General features: G+C 40.8%; 1 pseudogene; it reads right to left on the bottom strand.

Moving 5' to 3' along the window:
- Positions 1-782: 782 nt before the first annotated feature.
- LOC102844560 lies at positions 783-11,364 on the bottom strand (annotated as a pseudogene).
- Between the last annotated feature and the right edge of the window lie 4,167 nt (positions 11,365-15,531).

The following is a 15,531-nucleotide window of genomic DNA, read 5'->3' as shown; positions in this document are numbered from 1 at the left end:
GAGCTGAAAGGATTGAAGAAAAAAAATCAAGCTTTGATTTGCAGTGGTGAAGGATTCTATGGTGGCACTATGGGTTAAGTATTGGTCTACTAATTGAAAGATTATTGTTGTTGTTGTTAATTGCCTTCGAGTCGAGCATGACTCATATGACCCTATGAACAAAAGGCCTGAAGCCCCTCAACAACTATCCACATTTATCAAAGTTCATAGTTTCCAGAGGAATGTTATTTAGGAAGTGGATGCCACTCCTGCAGATTCCAAACCAACAATGACCTTATGGGAGAAAGACAAATTAGCTTGCTTCTGTAAAAACTTTATACCCTTGAGAAATACAGGTAACAAGGTAACAAAAATAAATCCTAATACATACATAGGGCTGAAAAAAAGACTGCCTTCTGGTCTAAGTATAGGTTTCACATAAGCACTATCAAATGTTCTGGGATTCCCATTCTTCTCAGAATTAGCCATAGTTTGTAGCGTATAATTTAGAACCAGTGGTAATGAAGGAAGATATCCAAGCTCTAATGAAGACACTGGTGAAAAATAAGGCTCCAGAAATTGATGGAATACCAACTGAGATGTTCTAACAAATGAATGCAATGGTGATGTGCTTAAGTGTCTATACCAAGACGCTTGGGTTGGGTTTTTTTTTTTTTTAAGAAACATATCGTTTATTTCTGTTAACCTTATTTTCACTTTTTAAGACTGAAAAGACAGCTTAAGACCACTCAATGGTTGTTCCAGCCCACTCAGTGGCCTGCACTGGGGGTAGCAGACCAGTCTTAAGTTGCAGGCTGAACACTCCAGTCTTCAGTAGGGAACTGCTGAATAGGGACAGAGGACAGCTGCGCGCTTTCAGACCTGTTCCTGACCTCAGGCTGAGCAGCAGTTAATTGAGGAGCAGGGACCATCCTTTCTCCCCAAGACTCCTCCTTGGTCACAGCCTTTTCAGCAGGAGCCTGCTCTTCCTCTTCAATCTCTTCTGGATCTCTGTAGAAGTACAGATTAGGCATGACCTCTATCGGGTGCTCCCAGGAGATTGTGCCATGCATGTGCAGGACTTCCTGGGCCAACATCCACATCAGACCCATGAATTGAGCTCCCTTGTTACGTGGGATAGCAATGTCTACGCAGCACAGGGGAGAATCTGTGTTACACAGGACAATGGTGGGCAAGTTAACATAAGATGCTTCTATCAGAGGCTGGTAGTCAGCCCTGGGATCAGTAACCACTGGAAGATGAGGGTCCTGAAAGGCTGCCTGGATCTGGTTAGTGATGGTTCCAGGGCTGAAGTGCTCAGCAATAGGCGTGGCCCCAGTAGCAGCATCAAACTTCAAAACAGCTCTCTGGCCAGTATTTCTGAAGGATATGACACTGATATCAGCTGGATTTTCAATGACAAACAATGGTCTGAGCCATCAACAGAAGCTTCTTCTCCCAGGTTTTCTTCAGGTTTATGATGTAGTTACTGTCACTTTTCCTTTTGTAGATGTCAAAGTTAGTGTCATCCAAGTGCGTTCCTGCTACAAGGAATTTGAAAACATCCTCCTCCTTCATCTGCAGGGCTCTGGATATAGTGGAAGTTTCCCCTTTAAGTTATGACAAGAACCAGGACAACATCATGTGGACCCTTTTGTAGGTAGCATGGAGAACTATACTAAATAGTTGAGAAGAAAGCAATGTGACCATGTGACTGGAACATGCTCACTCCAAAGAAAAGTGACCCAGGGAAATGTAGAAGTTATCCAACAATATCATTAATGTTATACTCAAGTAATATTTTGTTGGAAAAAAGTCTAAAACTACTGAAGCAGTTCATTGTTAGGGAATTGTGAGAAAATCAAACCAGATTCAAATGAGGACATGAAACATGAAATACCATTGGTGATGTCAGGCAGACCTTGACTGAAAGCAGAAAATAGGAAAAGGTATTTATCTGAACTTTATGCAAAGGCATAAGACAATGTGTTTGGTTTTGTTATGTGCCATCAACCCAACTATGACTCATAGCGACCCTGTGCACAATAGCTCTGAACTCACCCCAATCTCACCGTCTCTGCCACACCTACCCTCATGACTCCAGTAATTGTGTCAATCCACCTCATCCAGAGTCTTCCTCTCCTGCACTCTTCTTCCACCATTCTAAGCATGAAACCCTTCTCCAAGGACTGGTCCTTCCTGGTACCATGCCCAAAGTATGTGAGACAGGGCCTCAGAATTCTTGCTCTATGGAGCAACTTGGTTTCACCCTCTCCAGGACAGACTTGTTAGTTCACTTGGCAGTCCATGGTGTTTGTTCAGTACTCTTCTCCAGCATCACAACTTAAAGACGTCAATTCTTCTGTCATCTTTGGTCATTGTCCAACTCCCTGATGCATACATAGAAGTAATGGCAAAGACCATGGCCTGGACCAGGCACACTTTAGTCTGTAGACTGATAACATTGCTCTTTAGCATTCTGGAGAGGTCTCTAACAGCAAATTTTCCTAATGCAGTTTGCTTTTTGACTTCCTGATTGTTGGTGCCAAGACTGTTGATTGTGGAGCCAAGCAAGACGAAACTGTTGGGAATCTCAGTCTTTTCCTCATATAACATGGTGCTGCCAATCGGCCCAGTAGTTAGAATCTTTGTTTTCTTGATGTTAATCTTCAATTCCTATTACAGACTACAGTCCTTGACCCTATGCAGTAAGGGCTTCAGGCCCTCAGTTTCAGCAAGCATGGTAGTGTCATTTGTGTAATACAAGTTGATGAGTCTTCCTCCAATCTTGATGCCACATTCTTCAGATTGAAAAAGTATGCATATCTGACACACTCTTTTCCTGATTTTGAGCCATGCATTGTTTCTTTGCTCTGTTCTGACAGCTGCCTCCTGGTCTAATTATAGATTTCACATGAGCACAATCAGATGTTCTGGGATTCTCATCTTACTTAAAGTTAGCCATAATTTTTTGTGCTCTACACAATCAAATGCCTTTCCAGAGTCAGTGAAACACAGACATTCCTCTGGTGCTTTCTGCTTTCTGCCAAGATCCATTTTTCATTGGCAATGATGTCTCTAATGCCATAGCTTATTCTAAACCCAGCTTGTACTTCTGGTAGGTCTCTATTGGAGCATAACAAATTTTGGATAACAATGAGAATTCCAGACACTTAATAGTTTTATGCAAAATCTGCACATAGATCAAAAGCTGTTGTAACAAAACAAGGGGATACTGCAGAATTTAAAATCAGTAAAGGTGTGCATTGGGGTTGTGTCATCTCAATATAATTTTTAGTCTGAATGCTAAGCAAATGATGCCAGATTATATGAAGAAGCATGTGATACCAAGATGGAAGGTGACTTATCAACCAGTTGTTACACACAAATGACACACTCGTGTTTGAAACATTCACCAATGAAGATTAAACACGATAGCCTTTAGTAGAGATTACACCTCAACAAAAAGAAAACAAAAATCCTCACAAGAGGACCAGAAAGCAACATCATGACAAATGAAGGAAGTCTTGCAGTTTTCACAAATTTAATTTTACTTGATTCACAATCCACACCTATGAAGTAGCAGTTAAGGAATCAAGGATATGTTTCAATGGGCATATCTGCGTTAATGGGCCTCTTTAAATGGATAAAAAGCAAGAACGTCACTTTGAGGACCAAGGTACACCTGATTCAAGCCTTGATATTTTCAACTGCCTTGTAGGCATGTAGAAGGTGTGAAAGTTGGACAGTGAATAAAGACGATTAAAGAACGATTGATGTCTTTGAATCATGGTGTTGGCGAAGAATACGGAATATTCTTTGGACAACTAGAAGAGTGAACAAACATGTCTTGAAAGACATGTAGTTAGAATGCTCCTTCAGAGTGAGAATATCAAGGCTTCATTTCATGTACTTTGGACATGTTACCAGGAAGGACTAATCCTTGGAAAAGACATCATGCTTGGTAAAGCAGAGGGTCAGCAATAAAGAAGAAGCCCTCCAAAAGATGGAGTGACATGGTGGTAGCAACAATGGGCCCCAAAGAATTGATGATAGCGAAGGTGAGCATAGGCCCAGACATAGTTCCTTCATTGTATATATATGGTTGCTGTGAGTCGGAATTGACTCGATGGCACCTAAAAACAATATTTCTGTTATGTAAACCTATGGAGGTTACTTAACACTTTAGAGATATATGGAATGATTTACCCAACTGAAGTCTATGGATTTACAGGGTGAGATGCCTAAATAGAATGATGTATAGAAATGTTTTTATAACTTAGAAAATTCTAATGCCGTTATTAGGTAGTGTGGTTACTCTTTTCATTCAAAGCCTTTGCATTTTACAGGAACTTGGTGGCTACTATAATCGCTTCCTTCTACTGTGTCAATAATCTCCTGACAATATGGACTCTTGCTCCACTTTCAATTCTTCAGGTTATCCAAGTGATAACAACACAGGGTTATGTTTAACCATCAGTAGCTTCCCATTGCCAGCAGTTGCAGTCCAACATTCTTATTATAAGTAAAAAGACCCTTGTTCTAGTTTTCATAGTTTTGTAAAACAACCTTTGCCTTACTTACAAGTCTACAGCCTGGGTAGGGATCAGTGGGGACAGCTTATTTCTGTGCGTTCTGTGTCACATAGGGTCAGCTTGAAGTCTAAATGCTGGAGTCATATGATGACATGGTAACACACCCTTAATCTTAAAAAAAATAATCAAAATAAATTCATTTTGATTGAGATGATTTGAAGACCTGACAGCAGAACAGACGGAACCCCTCAAGCATTTCTCTTTTCTTTTCCTGAAGTTTCTCCATATGACCCTTTCAGTGTGGTACCTTCAGTGTGTGTTCTTCTGGTGCATGGTCTTCAGGGAGTTGTGCTGCTAATCCAAAGGTGATGCCTCTCTGGCTCTCTGGGATATAATGGGAAATCTGCTCTTGTGTGATTTACAGACTCCCTTGGTAAAACACTCACTGGTGGGTCAGCTATGAGTCAGTTCCTATTGGAAAACAATGAGGGAGGGAGTCACCCTCAATTATAGGTGACCTTTTCACACACTGAACCAGAAAGGAAAGAGCCCTGAAAGAGAGAACCAAATGGAAGCTGTTCTAACCTAGCCTGGAGGCCACCTCTGCCCTCTGCATCATCCTTTCTTTCTCATTGCAGCGCTTGGTGTTTGCAACTGAGTAGTTTCTTAGTTTGTTTCCTGGCCAAAGTAATTTGAGAGTCCAATGGCCTCATTCTATTTTGTAATATCGTGTTTAGTCCAAATTGGCAGTATTTTATCCTGTCCAATTATCTTTAACATTTTATGAGTTTTCTATGGATATGATGAGATTCCTGCTATTAGACAAAAAAAAAAACACAACACACAAAACAACCAAAACCAACACAACAAACAAAAAAACCCAAACAACAAAAACAAACCCCAAAACAACAAACCCCCCAAGACCCTCCACAACAGATCTTGTGAAATAATATCCCTCTTCCTTTGACTTCCTGCAAAAGCTATTATAAGAAAATGCAGTTAAGATCCTTTAAAAGCCTTTATTTACTGAAGAAGATCTGCAAGGCATGTCTTTAATATCCTTCCCAGGCATTTTGTCTGATGAGCACTTTTGAGGCACCACTTGAGGCATTTATGAGGTCTTAACAATCTTACCTTCCACCCTAGTTTTGGTCTTTGCTTTCAAGCCCTCTTTTAAACTGCCAACCTTAGAAAGTTGGGAAAAGTAAATGGTTTTATTGGTTTGTGTGGGTTTTTTTTTAATGCCCCCTTTGATTTCCCTGGAAATAGGAGCAATTCCTTCTTCAGCTCTTCTTCTCTCTCTTTTGTTAAGTCACCCAGAGAAAAAGTGGGCATGATAGTCAGTACTCTGGTTGGAAATTTTCTTCCCTTTGACTTATTTATGAAATGCATTTTCTGCTTTACACACTACTATATGCAATTTTTGTCCCAATATAAATGTCTCCTTCTACTACCTAAACTCCAATAACATTTTCCTCTCTTCTTCTTTAGTACCTCACTGAAAGCTTCCTTGAGAACATTCAGGTGTCTACTAATGCTTCTAGTATTGATAACTTATGAACACTGGCCATTCTTGAATGTCTACTTGTTTTAATTTTTTTGCTATAGCTGCACTCTACTTTCAGATACACAAATCTGTTCTAGTTACTACGACTGCATAACAAATCAGTCTAACACTTGACAACTTAAAACAGCAAAGTTAATTTTGTTTGCAAATTTGCTTCCTGGTTTGACAGAAATAGCTCACTTCTTCACTCAGAGTCAGTGAAAGCAGCTTGAAGAATGATCTGAAGGCTCACTTGCACTATGAAACCTGGATTGGGGGTACTCGCATATCCGGAGGGGAGCAGCTGAAGCTTCCAGGCACCTCTCTGTTTCAGTGTAGACTCTCTATGCAATATCTACCAGCAGCTTACTTCATTATAGCTGGACATCGTACGTGAGGTACAGGGAATCCAAAATGCATGTTCTAAAACAGGCTGAGGAAGCCCTGGTGGCCTAGTAGTAAGAAGCTGTGCTGCTAGCCTAAAGGCACAGGATTGAAATCCATCAGTGGCTCCACAGAAGGATGGGCAATCTCCTCTTGAGTGATTTACTACCTCTGGAGGGTCAGCTATGGGTCCTTTCTGACTTGATGGTACACAATTACAGCAACAACAACAACAAGAATGAGAGGAAGAAAACCAACATAAAGTTGTATTGCCATTTTAAATGTAGCCTCAGAAAGCACTTTGCTCTAGTTACAGGCCTGATTAGACTCAAGAAGAATTATTAATGGAGAAGCCAACATCACCTTGTAAGACCAAGATGTAGAATGGAATATATTGATGGGACCATTTTTGGAAAAGGCCACAATCTTGCATGCCTACTATGACCTCTACCTATATTTCTAGTTTCATTTTTTACTCTCTTCTTGCTTTTTATTCTAGGCACTGGGAATTCCTAAAATGCACTTTGTTATTTCCCATCTCCCAGTTTTTGTGAGTTACACTCATTTCTTCTTAGCTTGGTGTACCACCCTCCTTGTCATCGGCTTAATTCCTGCTCATCCGTACATCTCAGCATGTACATATCACTAAGTGAATAATTTGTTTTAAAATGATCAACACAAAGTTAATCCCAATGATGCAGAGATTAATGATGTCTCAAATGTTCAATATGTCCAAACTGTGGTATCATTTCATCATTGCTAGCATCAAGCAGGAGTGGCATCCACTTCCGAAACGACATGCCTCTGGAAACTCTATGAACTTTGATAAATGACGATGGTTATAGAAAGGTTCAGGTCTTTTGTTAGTAGGGTCACTAGGAGTCATGCTTGACTGGATAGCAATCATCAACAACAACAACAACAAAAATTCTCTTCATTTGCCTCATTAATCTCCCTCCCATCTTTGGGTTTAATACTTACTGTAATACTTCACAGAACTTAAAGAGTGCAGTTATGTGGCTTATTAGAGAAGTAACATGAAACAACTCGGGATCAGGATCAACTTGGAAGTAGCAAGGATAACTCAGGATACAATTCTTCAATCAAAACAACTTCTCTCAGCTGCTGGACCCAGCCAAGACCCTGCTGAAGGGCGTTCTTTGGTAAGGATTGTAACTCTTAGCTCCTATGGGCAGCAGTCTCTCCATAGCTGTCTCATGTTGATCTCCTGCTTCCTGCTGTCTTGTGACATGATTGCTCTTGCTACTGTTGCACAGCCGTATCACTATTTTCCTCTCTATGTCTGTCTTTAAACTTAGCACGATGGAAAACTGGCTAACGTTTTGTTGTTCCTTGCACCTTATTTACATTAGCAGCAAGCCACCTCACCCCCTTCACAGGCCACAGCAAACACAACGTGCATAGTCCCAGCCAATCACTGTGTGAGAGTCTCAAATGGTTTACTCACTCATCCCCTTTGACACACTCACTGCCTTTAAGCTTGCTCAGACTCACAATGACTCTCCAGTGGGCTTCTGAGGCTCCAAATCACATTAGAAAACTGTAGCCTTTCTCATGAGGTGCTATTTGAGTTAGCAGTGCATCTCTCTACAGCTTATTCTACAAGAGTTCTCTAAACTTTGGTTAGATTGTCATTGTTCTGTGCCATTCAGTCAGAACCCACTTATGCTGACTCTTCAGCGGGTTTTCAGAGGCTGTAGAAGAGGCTGCATAGAAGAATACTGCCCATCTTTCTCTCACTGAGCAGCTGGTGGATTGAGGCCTTTTGCCTTTAGGTTGGCAGCACAACTCTATCCACTAGGCTGCCAGAGCTCCCTCATGACTGGGTCCAAGGGTCGTATTAAATAATTCACTGCACTGCATGTTACCCATCGGTTCTTGCAGCCGTTAACTTTTTTATTTTTGAAGAATTAGCTCTTTCTCTCCCCTACCAATTATTATATTAGTCCTGTCATTAACATGCCTTTAGTAAGGAAAAGAATCTTTCCAGGTATATAAAAGTTATACAGGTACCGGCCATTTTGCTCTATAGCAAGTATCTAGCTGATTTGACCAGGTTCTGCAGAAGGCTTCTCAGCTTCACGTTTTTTTCTCTGATAAAATTTAATAGGTATCAAATTAATCCCTTGGTCTGAGTTTCCTATGAGGTACCAGCATAATGCCAGATTTCTCCAGTTGCATAACTCATTAATCATTCATTTAAAATTAAAAGATGTATTGCAATGGGAAAGTCTGCTTTTAGGAACCTCTCCAAAGTACTGAAGAGCAATGGTGCCACTGTGGAGGCTAAGGTGCACCTGATACAGGCCATGGTTTTTGCAGTCACTCGCTATGCGTCAGGAAGCTGGTAATGACTAGGGAGGATAGGAGGAGAATTGATGTGTTTAATCTGTGGTGCTGGAGAAGAGTATTGAATATTCTATGGCCTGCTAAGAAAACTAACAGGTTCATCCTGCAGAGGGTTAAATCAGGCTGCTCCTTGGAGGCAAGGATTCTGAAGCTTCATCTGACATACTTTGGACATGTTGCGAGGAGGGACCAGTCCTTGGAGAGGGACATCATGCTTGGGAGGGCGGAGGGACAAGACCCTTGATGAGGTGGATTGATTCAGTTACTGGGGTAATGGGGGTAAGTGTATTGGAGACAGTGAGATTGGCACAGGATAGAGCAGGGTTTAGGGCTATGAGCCGCAGGCGACTCGATGGCACATAACAAGAAGAACAGGGGCTAATGTACAATAATACATCCTGTTGGGACCTTGGGAATGCTAGTGAACAAATTCAAGGATATAATTACAATTTTTTGTTTAGGAATCACTCATGTTTCTGGAACTCACAACTGTATCCCTGGTCCTGACATCATATCATCAGCAGGAAAAACACATTTTTAAGTGTGATGAGGAAGAATTTTATCATGACACTGGTGTCCTTCCCCACTTCTCATCCCCAGATCCCTCGGAGAAGTGTAGGGATCTCCCTGGTGGTTATCTTCCTTTAACCCCCTAGTATTGAGTGTGGTAACATACTCATGAGCTAGCCCTTCATGTATTTAGATGCCCCCCCTTTTTATATGTTTCCATTGCCTGTGCTAATTCTCTATCAAACCATTGCTTTGAATGTGGTATGGAACTTAGTGCATCCCCTTAATATGATACTTCTTTTATGTTTATTTCTTTAAAACCTTTTTATTGCTATTTTAGTATAAGTGTATAGAATTAATTGATATTCCATTAAACTATTCATCACATTTTGTTTTATGACATTGATTACAATCCTCCTTTGTAACAGCACTCTTCTCACTTCCTCCTTCAGGTTCCTGTTTCCATTATTTCTTTCCTCTCTTCTCTTCCATCTTTCTAAGCTTTATTCCTGGACAAATGCAGCCCTTTTGATCTTGTATGACTGATTGTCCTGTTGACTGAACATTTCCTTGATGTTATTGTTTGCTTTATATGCCTGTCTTATTGTTTGGCTGACAGGCCATAGGGATGAGTTCACTTCTGTGCTTAGTGATTCCACCAGTCTCTATCAGACCAGTAACCTGGTCATTTGTATGATTTTGAGTGTTGTTCCATAATTAATATGGTGTTTCTTGGCCTATCACTGAACCCTGTGGCCTGTAAAGTGTGTTCTTTGCTCTAATGAACTGTAACTTGATGACCTAAATATGTACAATATCTTTTGTTTCAATCTCTTTATGGTTTTCTTGGCATCTTAATCATGTAAAACCCAGTCCAGAGTATATTCCTGTGAGGACTCATTGTAGCTAACTGGTGCCGCCAGTGTCATTGATCCAAAATAACCAATTTGCCAGCCATGTTACAGCCTTCCCATGGGGAATCTGCCCCAGCACCATCTGCAGTCTCTGTATTTTTAGCTGGCAGATAGAGTAGTCCCTACTGATGTTATGTGCCTCAGAGGGTACAAGAGGAATGTGTCAAGGTTCAGGCCATCTCCCCTTGCTTAAACTTGAGGACAGTTGTGACAATCCTTGATTGCTTATAATGTCTTAGGTGTCTGCTGTCCAGATTATTTGCAGCAATTTCATAATTAAAAAGCTCTTTTTTAATCTCTTATTAAATCTCTTTATTCATTAGTTTTCATATCAGCTCACCATTTAAACTAGACACTGCAGGCTGTATCAGCTAGCTTCTAATTTGAACATGGCATCAAGATTTCACATACACCCGAATGAAGGACCACATATTCCTGATTTTTCCATTGGGCTGGCTCTGTATGCTTCTTTGGATTCAACAGCTGTGATCTTGTTTGAAATGAGCATGTGAACGTAGGGCCAGATTTTGTTAGTCTCTGTCTCAGAAAACTGATAGAGCACACCTTGGTTCTTGTATAAATCAATGACTGGCTTTGCCACTACTTTGTATTGTCTTAGCTGGGCAGCAACTGCTTCAGGTTGATCGTCTTCCTGCTGGACTACTTCCTGCTGGTTCACTGGTAATATCATCAATGCCATTCACATGAGGTGGACTGAACTCCAGGTTGTATATTCTCCCACTAGGAGGGTGAACCCAACGTCTGCTGAGACAATTTTTGAGTGTTTCAAATGGAATATGCAAAGAGATCACTAGATCCAGCTCACAGATTCTGTCCAGGGCTTCTGCTTGTACTAAAGTCCTAGGAAAACCATCTAGTAGCCAGTGCTGTTCTCCAGCTCTGACATCATTAGGTATGTGATCATATGATCTAGAACCAGAATACCTTTCTATATGTCCTGCTTTGCCATATCACCAACTTATGTGCTCGCTTGGATGTTTTATTGCATCAAGTGGCCACTGGAGAGATGCTGGAAGCTGAAGTTCTGGGCCATCATTTAGCACTCAGAGCCCTTATCCAAGCCGGGCAGCCCAAGGATGACCTCACGCAGGAGTTTGCAAGCCATTGCCTTGGTGAGGAGGGGGACAGCCATCTCAGAGGGTACCTGGGGAACTTTGTTGCTTCTTCCCTGGTGCCGGATCACCTCGACTTGTGCAAGGATTCACCAGCCACACTGCAGCAGGAATGAGAGACTTTGGAGACAGCCCTTCCATTAAGGAGCTCTTAGTGGTGACCTAGTGGCAAGAAGCTGTACTGCAATCCTGAAGGCATACGATTTGAGACCACCAGCTGCTCCGCGGGAGAAGGCTGGACAATCTCTTCCTGTGCAAATAACTGCCACTGAAAACTCACCGGAGGGTCAGCTATGGGTCAGTTCCGACTTTATGGTACACAATAACAACAATTTCATCATTTGAGTACGGTCCTAGATTTTTTTTACTGGATTTGTTAACGATAGTTTTTTGATCATATGGGCGGCTATAGTATTCAAATGATTTTTGGTTTATTCTTTGGTGTTTGTGGTTAACTTAATATTGTCAATGTACTATGTTATTATTTGAGATCTGTACCAAGGGCAAGTATTTCTAATTGTGACAGGAATGAGGATAATTCAAGTGACCTTACAACAATACAAAAAAGATAAGTAGAAAAACATTGTCACATGTGAGCATGTTATGGCTGGTACTTTTCAGAGACCGAGATTGAGAAAAAGGCAATCACCCCACTGATACTATGCTGGGAATGGCTGACTCAATAGGTGACATTACTTTATTTGGGCCTCAGTTCCTTCCCTTCAACATCTCCTAGGCATCTGCCTATTTTCGTGGCTCTACATTCTCTGTTAATACAGAAAATTTGTTGTTACCGACACTCTAGCCTTTGCTGAAGTTTGAAGGTGCTATTGAGTTGGCTCTGATTTGTAAAGACTGTATGTACAATTGAAGGAGACTTTGTTGTCCTAATGAGTAAGGAGTTATGCTGCCAACCCAAAGGCAAGCTGTTCGAATCCATTAGTTTCCCCATGGAACATGGGCATTTGCCTCCCATGGGCCTTACAACGTCTGAAAACTCATTGGAGGGTCAGGTATGATTCAGTTCTGACTTAATGGCAATAGGAACTCTGGTGGTGTAGTTCATAGAGAATTGTACAAGTAACCCAAAGGTGGTACCACTCGGGTGATTTGAATCCACCAGTGACTCTGTAGGAGAAAAATAAGTATTCTCCTCCCCTGTGATTTATAGCTTCCAAAAAAATCCACTGAGGGTCAGCTATGAGTAAGTTCCAGCTCAACAGCAGTGAGAGAAGGAGAAATAAATGTACAACAAATTGAAAACTTGCCCAATCCAGTGCCCAAACCTCTTAATGGTTGTTACTGTGTTGAAGCCCATTTTTGCAGTCACTATGCCAGTCCGTCTCATTAAGGGGTAAATCTGATGCCAAAGAGCTCGTTAAAATGCTAAAGAGCAAGGATGTCAGTTTAAAGGATAAGGTGCATCTGTCCACACCATGATTTTATAAATTGCTTTATTGTCATGTTAACATCAGGCAATAAAAAAGGAAGACTTCAGAAGAATTAATGCCTCCAGCCTTTAATTAAAGCACACACACCTTTTGACTAAAGCACACCTTTAATCAAATTAGAAATCCTTTTTAGTTCACCAGGTGTCCTATATTCTTCCAAACTCACAACTTGAGTGGGATCGGGCAATTCTAATGGTTCTCATTTAGCATGTCCAATCAATTCTGGCCCAAAGGCAGACTTATACACCTTCAGTTTTATAGTATGAGGTAGGATTGTGCCCCAGTTAGACAAAACTAATATTGCATTCATGTAAGGGAAATGCAACTACTTCATAAACTTCCAATTCTTATTCAAACTTCTATCTTAGTCCCATAAATCATTGCATTCCCATACCCCAACCCTTTAACCTTAATCCTCTTCAACATTTTATTGATAGCTTTTGAGATTATACTACATTGTGCTCCTGTATTCAGGAACCCCAAGAAGGCATCTTTTCCACTCCTGCAACATTTCAGTGACACATGTGCTTATGGTGTTGGATCTCTTGTTTGGGGTTGGATAAGAAGACACTTAACTCTCTTATTAATCATTATTTGGATTAGCTAGCTAAACCTTTACTTCAGTTGTTTCCAGGTGGAACTTTCTACCATTAACTTCCTCCTGACTGGGGTAGATAGAATGGACTTAAGCTTATTAACTTTGGAGGACCAGCAGGAGTTTCCATTGGCCCACCCAACTTGCTGTAATGTTGCATAGAACCTTTGTCTTCATTCCATCAGTGCCATTTAATCCAATTTCTTAGTAATTGCTTAAACTCTATTCTGATAGGGTAAATTCTTTCCTCATTGCCTTTTCTCATTCTCCTGTGAATCATCTTTATGTTTCTTGAATTTTTAAGCTCCTTATGGGGAAGCAATGCTATCAGATACAACAATGTCTTTTTAGATTGTTGCTTTACTTAGTTATGCCTTTGTGTTAGTGTGTGACTGCAAGTCATGATTACCATATCTAACATGACTTGTGTAAAGGGCATGCTCTTGAGATGAATATGCTGATCACTGTAAAGCCATTCCAGCTTGAGTTTGCAAAATCAGTACATGGGCTGTTTCAACTTACATTTTCTGTTGGGTACTTAGAGGAGGAAAGGGACATTTTGCCTTCTCAGGGTAAACAAATATCACTGCAAATTTTCTCTAGTCCCCTAAGTAGCTTGTCTCCTTTGTGATAGTCTGCTTTACAACTGAATGCTCCACTATTATTTGTGATTATTCAGTAGTTTTTCATCAAACCAAATACACTCTTGCATTTTGCATTATTTAAAGCCAAACGCAAACCAAGAGCAAATTTACTGCTGTAGCATTAGTTCTGACTCATGGTGATTTCTTCGTTGGTTTTCTGATGCTGCAAATCCTAGCAAGAGGGATCTGCGTCATCTTTTTTACTGTAGAAGCTAGTGGATTTGACTATTACTTGGAAGTAACAAGGACAATGAAATTCTTTGATCAGTAGAGCTTCTTCTCACCTCTAACTCTGGGCCCTGCTTAGAATTTTTTTTCAAGCAAGTGGTAAACCTCCTACTCACAATCTATGTTCGTTCAGCAAAGATCCTTCTCATGTTAGCCATGGGATCTATTCCTTATTCCATGTGTTCTTCTGAATCCAGCTTGAATTTTTGGCAAATCTTTTTTGTAGTACTGTTCCTGCTATTTTAAAATTCTTTTTAGGAAGCTTCTACTTGTATATAATATTATTTTAGGATTTTTGTCCTTTGCCACGTTACTGTGGAGTGAACTCAACGGAGTATCTCTTTCAGTCAATTAACCAGGTAACTAACTGTCTTTTCAATTTCTAGGAAGAGTTGAGTGTAGAACTTCATTTCAGAGCTACTTTATTATTATTTTTTTTTTCATTTTTGTTAACATCTCAGTATTCTGTTAATTCTTGGAAGATCTTTCCCCCTGCCCTCCATTCCCTACAGTGCAGCGTCAACTCCCCCCCCCCCCCCCGCCCCAGCACCACTGGTTATTAATCATATGCTACCTCGTGGAATGAGTGAGTTTTGACCAATCATTTTTGAAACAGTTATTCTCTGGGAGCTCTGGTGGCATAGTGGTAAGAAGCTGCATTGCAGTCCTTAAGGTATGCGGTTTGAATCCACCAGTTGCTTCACAAGAGGGTCAGTTCCAACTTGATGGTGTACAACAACAAAAACTCTCTGAATAAGCAGACCTGGCATCCTAGTCCATAGGGTGTTACACAACCACTCAAAGTCCAATGGTTTGAATCCATGGGCTGCTTTCAGTAAAATGATGGACCATCTTTCCCCTTGTGATTTACAGTCTCTGAAAACCTGCTGGAGGGGTAGTAATGAGTTGGTTCCGACGTGATGGCAATGACGGGTTTTTGGATGACTAAAAACCTGGAGATTGTGAGAGTAGGCCTTGGTTTTATGTTCTTCCAAGTACTCCCTCCTTGAGCTTCAGCTCAGACTTAGCGCTCATGTATTTTATACATGCACACACATCTATTGTTGGCAGGTGCCATTGAGTCAACTATGACAGATAATTACCTATGAGCAGCAGATCTAAACTTTGTATAACCTTTCTCCATCTTCACCATCTCTGACATGCTTGAGTCTGTTGTTATAGTCGCTGTGTTAATTCTTCTTATTGATGGTTTTCCTCTCTTTCTCTGTCACCATCTTTCCC

Source organism: Elephantulus edwardii, unplaced genomic scaffold, assembly GCF_000299155.1.
Source record: "Elephantulus edwardii isolate Elephantulus edwardi_28Jun2011 unplaced genomic scaffold, EleEdw1.0 scaffold00025, whole genome shotgun sequence".
Classification (NCBI taxonomy): domain Eukaryota; kingdom Metazoa; phylum Chordata; class Mammalia; order Macroscelidea; family Macroscelididae; genus Elephantulus; species Elephantulus edwardii.
This window is presented reverse-complemented; position numbering and strand designations above follow the sequence as displayed.